The sequence below is a fragment of the Amblyomma americanum genome, unplaced genomic scaffold (assembly GCF_052857255.1).
Source record: "Amblyomma americanum isolate KBUSLIRL-KWMA unplaced genomic scaffold, ASM5285725v1 scaffold_15, whole genome shotgun sequence".
Lineage (NCBI taxonomy): Eukaryota > Metazoa > Arthropoda > Arachnida > Ixodida > Ixodidae > Amblyomma > Amblyomma americanum.
In genome coordinates, this window is record NW_027526487.1 from 285,973 (window position 1) to 294,218 (window position 8,246).

The window sequence follows — 8,246 nt, forward strand, 5'->3', positions numbered from 1 at the left end:
ATATTTACTTGTTTTATTTCCTTGCCACGAGATTGAGCACCACACCTAGAACTGGCTTTACCAAGTGCAGTTTGTTTTTTACTTCATTGTTCTAAGCTGTCTGCCATTTTTACTTAATTTCCATTCTACTTATTTAATGCAATCTTTAAACGACATATTTACTTGTTTTATTTCCTTGCCACGAGATTGAGCAGCACACCTAGAACTGGCTTTACCAAGTGCAGTTTGTTGTTTACTTCATTGTTCCAAGCTGTCTGCCATTTTTACTTAATTTCCTTTCTACTTATTTAATGCAATCTTTAAACGACATATTTACTTGTTTTATTTCCTTGCCACGTGATTGAGCACCACACCTAGAACTGGCTCTACCAAGTGCAGTTTTTTGTTTACTTCATTGTTCTAAGCTGTCTGCCATTTTTACTTAATTTCCTTTCTACTTATTTAATGCAATCTTTTAACGACATATTTGCTTGTTTTATTTCCTTGCCACGAGATTGAGCAGCACACCTAGACCTGGCTTTACCAAGTGCAGTTTGTTGTTTACTTCATTGTTCCAAGCTGTCTGCCATTTATACTTAATTTCCTTTCTACTTATTTAATGCAATCTTTAAACGACATATTTACTTGTTTTATTTCCTTGCCACGAGATTGAGCAGCACACCTAGAACTGGCTTTACCAAGTGCAGTTTGTTGTTTACTTCATTGTTCCAAGCTGTCTGCCATTTTTACTTAATTTCCTTTCTACTTATTTAAGGCAATCTTTAAACGACATATTCACTTGTTTTATTTCCTTGCCATGAGATTGAGCAGCACACCTAGAACTGGCTTTACCAAGTGCAGTTTGTTGTTTACTTCATTGTTCCAAGCTGTCTGCCATTTTTACTTAATTTCCTTTCTACTTATTTAATGCAATCTTTAAACGACATATTTACTTGTTTTATTTCCTTGCCACGTGATTGAGCACCACACCTAGAACTGGCTTTACCAAGTGCAGTTTTTTGTTTACTTCATTGTTCTAAGCTGTCTGCCATTTTTACTTAATTTCCTTTCTACTTATTTAATGCAATCTTTAAACGACATATTTACTTGTTTTATTTCCTTGCCACGAGATTGAGCACCACACCTAGAACTGGCTTTACCAAGTGCAGTTTGTTGTTTACTTCATTGTTCTAAGCTGTCTGCCATTTTTACTTAATTTCCTTTCTACTTATTTATTGCAATCTTTTAACGACATATTTGCTTGTTTTATTTCCTTGCCACAAGATTGAGCACCACACCTAGAACTGGCTTTATCAAGTGCAGTTTGTTGTTTACTTCATTGTTCTAAGCTGTCTGCCATTTTTACTTAATTTTCTTTCTGCTTACTTAATGCAATCTTTAAACGACATATTTACTTGTTTTATTTCCTTGCTATGAGATTGAGCACCACAACTAAAACTGGCTTTACCAAGTGCAGTTTGTTGTTTACTTCATTGTTCTAAGCTGTCTGCCATTTTTATAATTTCCTTTCTACTTACTTAATGCAATCTTTAAACGACATATTTACTTGTTTTATTTCCTTGACATGAGATTGAGCAGCACACCTAGAACTGGCTTTACCAAGTGCAGTTTGTTGTTTACTTCATTGTTCCTAGCTGTCTGCCATTTTTACTTAATTTCCTTTCTGCTTACTTAATGCAATCTTTAAACGACATATTTACTTGTTTTATTTCCTTGCCATGAGATTGAGCACCACACCTAAAACTGGCTTTACCAAGTGCAGTTTGTTGTTTACTTCATTGTTCTAAGCTGTCTGCCATTTTTACTTAATTTCCTTTCTGCTTATTTAATGCAATCTTTAAACGACATATTTACTTGTTTTATTTACTTGCCACGAGATTGAGCAGCACACCTAGAACTGGCTTTACCAAGTGCAGTTTGTTGTTTACTTCATTGTTCCAAGCTGTCTGCCATTTTTACTTAATTTCCTTTCTACTTATTTAATGCAATCTTTAAACGACATATTTACTTGTTTTATTTCCTCGCCACGAGATTGAGCAGCACACCTAGAACTGGCTTTACCAAGTGCAGTTTGTTGTTTACTTCATTGTTCTAAGCTGTCTCCCATTTTTACTTAATTTCCTTTCTACTTATTTAATGCAATCTTTAAAAGACATATTTACTTGTTTTATTTCCTTGCCACGAGATTGAGCAGCACACCTAGAACTGGCTTTACCAAGTGCAGTTTGTTGTTTACTTCATTGTTCCAAGCTGTCTGCCATTTTTACTTAATTTCCTTTCTACTTATTTAATGCAATCTTTAAACGACATATTTACTTATTTTATTTCCTTGCCACGTGATTGAGCACCACACCTAGAACTGGCTCTACCAAGTGCAGTTTTTTGTTTACTTCATTGTTCTAAGCTGTCTGCCATTTTTACTTAATTTCCTTTCTACTTATTTAATGCAATCTTTAAACGACATATTTACTTGTTTTATTTCCTTGCCCCGAGATTGAGCACCACACCTAGAACTGGCTTTACCAAGTGCAGTTTGTTGTTTACTTCATTGTTCTAATCTGTACCATTTTTACTTAATTTCCTTTCTACTTATTTATTGCAATCTTTTAACGACATATTTGCTTGTTTTATTTCCTTGCCACGAGATTGAGCAGCACACCTAGAACTGGCTTTACCAAGTGCAGTTTGTTGTTTACTTCATTGTTCCAAGCTGTCTGCCATTTATACTTAATTTCCTTTCTACTTATTTAATGCAATCTTTAAACGACATATTTACTTGTTTTATTTCCTTGCCACGAGATTGAGCAGCACACCTAGAACTGGCTTTACCAAGTGCAGTTTGTTGTTTACTTCATTGTTCCAAGCTGTCTGCCATTTTTACTTAATTTCCTTTCTACTTATTTAAGGCAATCTTTAAACGACATATTCACTTGTTTTATTTCCTTGCCATGAGATTGAGCAGCACACCTAGAACTGTCATTACCAAGTGCAGTTTGTTGTTTACTTCATTGTTCCAAGCTGTCTGCCATTTTTACTTAATTTCCTTTCTACTTATTTAATGCAATCTTTTAACGACAGATTTGCTCGTTTTATTTGCTTGCCACGAGATTGAGCAGCACACCTAGAACTGGCTTTACCAAGTGCAGTTTGTTGTTTACTTCATTGTTCCAAGCTGTCTGCCATTTTTACTTAATTTCCTTTCTACTTATTTAATGCAATCTTTTAACGACATATTTGCTTGTTTTATTTCCTTGCCACGAGATTGAGCAGCACACCTAGAACTGGCTTTACCAAGTGCAGTTTGTTGTTTACTTCATTGTTCCAAGCTGTCTGCCATTTTTACTTAATTTCCTTTCTACTTATTTATTGCAATCTTTTAACGACATATTTGCTTGTTTTATTTCCTTGCCACAAGATTGAGCACCACACATAGAACTGGCTTTATCAAGAGCAGTTTGTTGTTTACTTCATTGTTCTAAGCTGTCTGCCATTTTTACTTAATTTTCTTTCTGCTTACTTAATGCAATCTTTAAACGACATATTTACTTGTTTTATTTCCTTGCTATGAGATTGAGCACCACAACTAAAACTGGCTTTACCAAGTGCAGTTTGTTGTTTACTTCATTGTTCTAAGCTGTCTGCCATTTTTATAATTTCCTTTCTACTTACTTAATGCAATCTTTAAACGACATATTTACTTGTTTTATTTCCTTGCCATGAGATTGAGCAGCACACCTAGAACTGGCTTTACCAAGTGCAGTTTGTTGTTTACTTCATTGTTCCAAGCTGTCTGCCATTTTTACCTAATTTCCTTTCTGCTTACTTAATGCAATCTTTAAACGACATATTTACTTGTTTTATTTCCTTGCCATGAGATTGAGCACCACACCTAAAACTGGCTTTACCAAGTGCAGTTTGTTGTTTACTTCATTGTTCTAAGCTGTCTGCCATTTTTACTTAATTTCCTTTCTACTTATTTAATGCAATCTTTAAACGACATATTTACTTGTTTTATTTCCTTGCCACGAGATTGAGCAGCACACCTAGAACTGGCTTTACCAAGTGCAGTTTGTTGTTTACTTCATTGTTCCAAGCTGTCTGCCATTTTTACTTAATTTCCTTTCTACTTATTTAATGCAATCTTTAAACGACATATTTACTTGTTTTATTTCCTCGCCACGAGATTGAGCAGCACACCTAGAACTGGCTTTACCAAGTGCAGTTTGTTGTTTACTTCATTGTTCTAAGCTGTCTGCCATTTTTACTTAATTTCCTTTCTACTTATTTAATGCAATCTTTAAAAGACATATTTACTTGTTTTATTTCCCTGCCACGAGATTGAGCACCACACCTAGAACTGGCTTTACCAAGTGCAGTTTGTTTTTTACTTCATTGTTCTAAGCTGTCTGCCATTTTTACTTAATTTCCATTCTACCTATGTAATGAAATCTTTAAACGACATATTTACTTGTTATATTTCCTTGCCACGTGATTGAGCACCACACCTAGAACTGGCTTTACCAAGTGCAGTTTTTTGTTTACTTCATTGTTCTAAGCTGTCTGCCATTTTTACTTAATTTCCTTTCTACTTATTTAATGCAATCTTTAAACGACATATTTACTTGTTTTATTTCCTTGCCACGAGATTGAGCACCACACCTAGAACTGGCTTTACCAAGTGCAGTTTGTTGTTTACTTCATTGTTCTAAGCTGTCTGCCATTTTTACTTAATTTCCTTTCTACTTATTTAATGCAATCTTTAAACGACATATTTACTTGTTTTATTTCCTTGCCACGAGATTGAGCAGCACACCTAGAACTGGCTTTACCAAGTGCAGTTTGTTGTTTACTTCATTGTTCCAAGCTGTCTGCCATTTTTACTTAATTTCCTTTCTACTTATTTAGGGCAATCTTTAAACGACATATTTACTTGTTTTATTTCCTTGCCACGAGATTGAGCACCACACCTAGAACTGGCTTTACCAAGTGCAGTTTGTTGTTTACTTCATTGTTCTAAGCTGTCTGCCATTTTTACTTAATTTCCATTCTACTTATTTAATGCAATCTTTAAAAGACATATTTACTTGTTTTATTTCCTTGCCACGAGATTGAGCAGCACACCTAGAACTGGCTTTACCAAGTGCAGTTTGTTGTTTACTTCATTGTTCCAAGCTGTCTGCCATTTTTACTTAATTTCCTTTCTACTTATTTAATGCAATCTTTAAACGACATATTTACTTGTTTTATTTCCTTGCCACGTGATTGAGCACCACACCTGGAACTGGCTCTACCAAGTGCAGTTTTTTGTTTACTTCATTGTTCTAAGCTGTCTGCCATTTTTACTTAATTTCCTTTCTACTTATTTATTGCAATCTTTAAACGACATATTTACTTGTTTTATTTCCTTGCCCCGAGATTGAGCACCACACCTAGAACTGGCTTTACCAAGTGCAGTTTGTTGTTTACTTCATTGTTCTAAGCTGTCTGCTATTTTTACTTAATTTCCTTTCTACTTATTTAATGCAATCTTTTAACGACATATTTGCTTGTTTTATTTCCTTGCCACGAGATTGAGCAGCACACCTAGAACTGGCTTTACCAAGTGCAGTTTGTTGTTTACTTCATTGTTCCAAGCTGTCTGCCATTTATACTTAATTTCCTTTCTACTTATTTAATGCAATCTTTAAACGACATATTTACTTGTTTTATTTCCTTGCCACGAGATTGAGCAGCACACCTAGAACTGGCTTTACCAAGTGCAGTTTGTTGTTTACTTCATTGTTCCAAGCTGTCTGCCATTTTTACTTAATTTCCTTTCTACTTATTTAAGGCAATCTTTAAACGACATATTCACTTGTTTTATTTCCTTGCCATGAGATTGAGCAGCACACCTAGAACTGTCATTACCAAGTGCAGTTTGTTGTTTACTTCATTGTTCCAAGCTGTCTGCCATTTTTACTTAATTTCCTTTCTACTTATTTAATGCAATCTTTTAACGACAGATTTGCTCGTTTTATTTGCTTGCCACGAGATTGAGCAGCACACCTAGAACTGGCTTTACCAAGTGCAGTTTGTTGTTTACTTCATTGTTCCAAGCTGTCTGCCATTTTTACTTAATTTCCTTTCTACTTATTTAATGCAATCTTTTAACGACATATTTGCTTGTTTTATTTCCTTGCCACGAGATTGAGCAGCACACCTAGAACTGGCTTTACCAAGTGCAGTTTGTTGTTTACTTCATTGTTCCAAGCTGTCTGCCATTTTTACTTAATTTCCTTTCTAATTATTTATTGCAAACTTTTAACGACATATTTGCTTGTTTTATTTCCTTGCCACAAGATTGAGCACCACACCTAGAACTGGCTTTATCAAGAGCAGTTTGTTGTTTACTTCATTGTTCTAAGCTGTCTGCCATTTTTACTTAATTTTCTTTCTGCTTACTTAATGCAATCTTTAAACGACATATTTACTTGTTTTATTTCCTTGCTATGAGATTGAGCACCACAACTAAAACTGGCTTTACCAAGTGCAGTTTGTTGTTTACTTCATTGTTCTAAGCTGTCTGCCATTTTTATAATTTCCTTTCTACTTACTTAATGCAATCTTTAAACGACATATTTACTTGTTTTATTTCCTTGCCATGAGATTGAGCAGCACACCTAGAACTGGCTTTACCAAGTGCAGTTTGTTGTTTACTTCATTGTTCCAAGCTGTCTGCCATTTTTACTTAATTTCCTTTCTGCTTATTTATTGCAATCTTTTAACGACATATTTGCTTGTTTTATTTCCTTGCCACGAGATTGAGCACCACACCTAGAACTGGCTTTATCAAGAGCAGTTTGTTGTTTACTTCATTGTTCTAAGCTGTCTGCCATTTTTACTTAATTTTCTTTCTGCTTACTTAATGCAATCTTTAAACGACATATTTACTTGTTTTATTTCCTTGCTATGAGACTGAGCACCACAACTAAAACTGGCTTTACCAAGTGCAGTTTGTTGTTTACTTCATTGTTCTAAGCTGTCTGCCATTTTTATAATTTCCTTTCTACTTACTTAATGCAATCTTTAAACGACATATTTACTTGTTTTATTTCCTTGCCATGAGATTGAGCAGCACACCTAGAACTGGCTTTACCAAGTGCAGTTTGTTGTTTACTTCATTGTTCCAAGCTGTCTGCCATTTTTACTTAATTTCCTTTCTGCTTACTTAATGCAATCTTTAAACGACATATTTACTTGTTTTATTTCCTTGCCATGAGATTGAGCACCACACCTAAAACTGGCTTTACCAAGTGCAGTTTGTTGTTTACTTCATTGTTCTAAGCTGTCTGCCATTTTTACTTAATTTCCTTTCTACTTATTTAATGCAATCTTTAAACGACATATTTACTTGTTTTATTTCCTTGCCACGAGATTGAGCAGCACACCTAGAACTGGCTTTACCAAGTGCAGTTTGTTGTTTACTTCATTGTTCCAAGCTGTCTGCCATTTTTACTTAATTTCCTTTCTACTTATTTAATGCAATCTTTAAACGACATATTTACTTGTTTTATTTCCTCGCCACGAGATTGAGCAGCACACCTAGAACTGGCTTTACCAAGTGCAGTTTGTTGTTTACTTCATTGTTCTAAGCTGTCTGCCATTTTTACTTAATTTTCTTTCTACTTATTTAATGCAATCTTTAAAAGACATATTTACTTGTTTTATTTCCCTGCCACGAGATTGAGCACCACACCTAGAACTGGCTTTACCAAGTGCAGTTTGTTTTTTACTTCATTGTTCCAAGCTGTCTGCCATTTTTACTTAATTTCCTTTCTAATTATTTATTGCAAACTTTTAACGACATATTTGCTTGTTTTATTTCCTTGCCACAAGATTGAGCACCACACCTAGAACTGGCTTTATCAAGAGCAGTTTGTTGTTTACTTCATTGTTCTAAGCTGTCTGCCATTTTTACTTAATTTTCTTTCTGCTTACTTAATGCAATCTTTAAACGACATATTTACTTGTTTTATTTCCTTGCTATGAGATTGAGCACCACAACTAAAACTGGCTTTACCAAGTGCAGTTTGTTGTTTACTTCATTGTTCTAAGCTGTCTGCCATTTTTATAATTTCCTTTCTACTTATTTAATGCAATCTTTAAAAGACATATTTACTTGTTTTATTTCCCTGCCACGTGATTGAGCACCACACCTAGAACTGGCTTTACCAAGTGCAGTTTTTTGTTTACCTCATTGTTCTAAG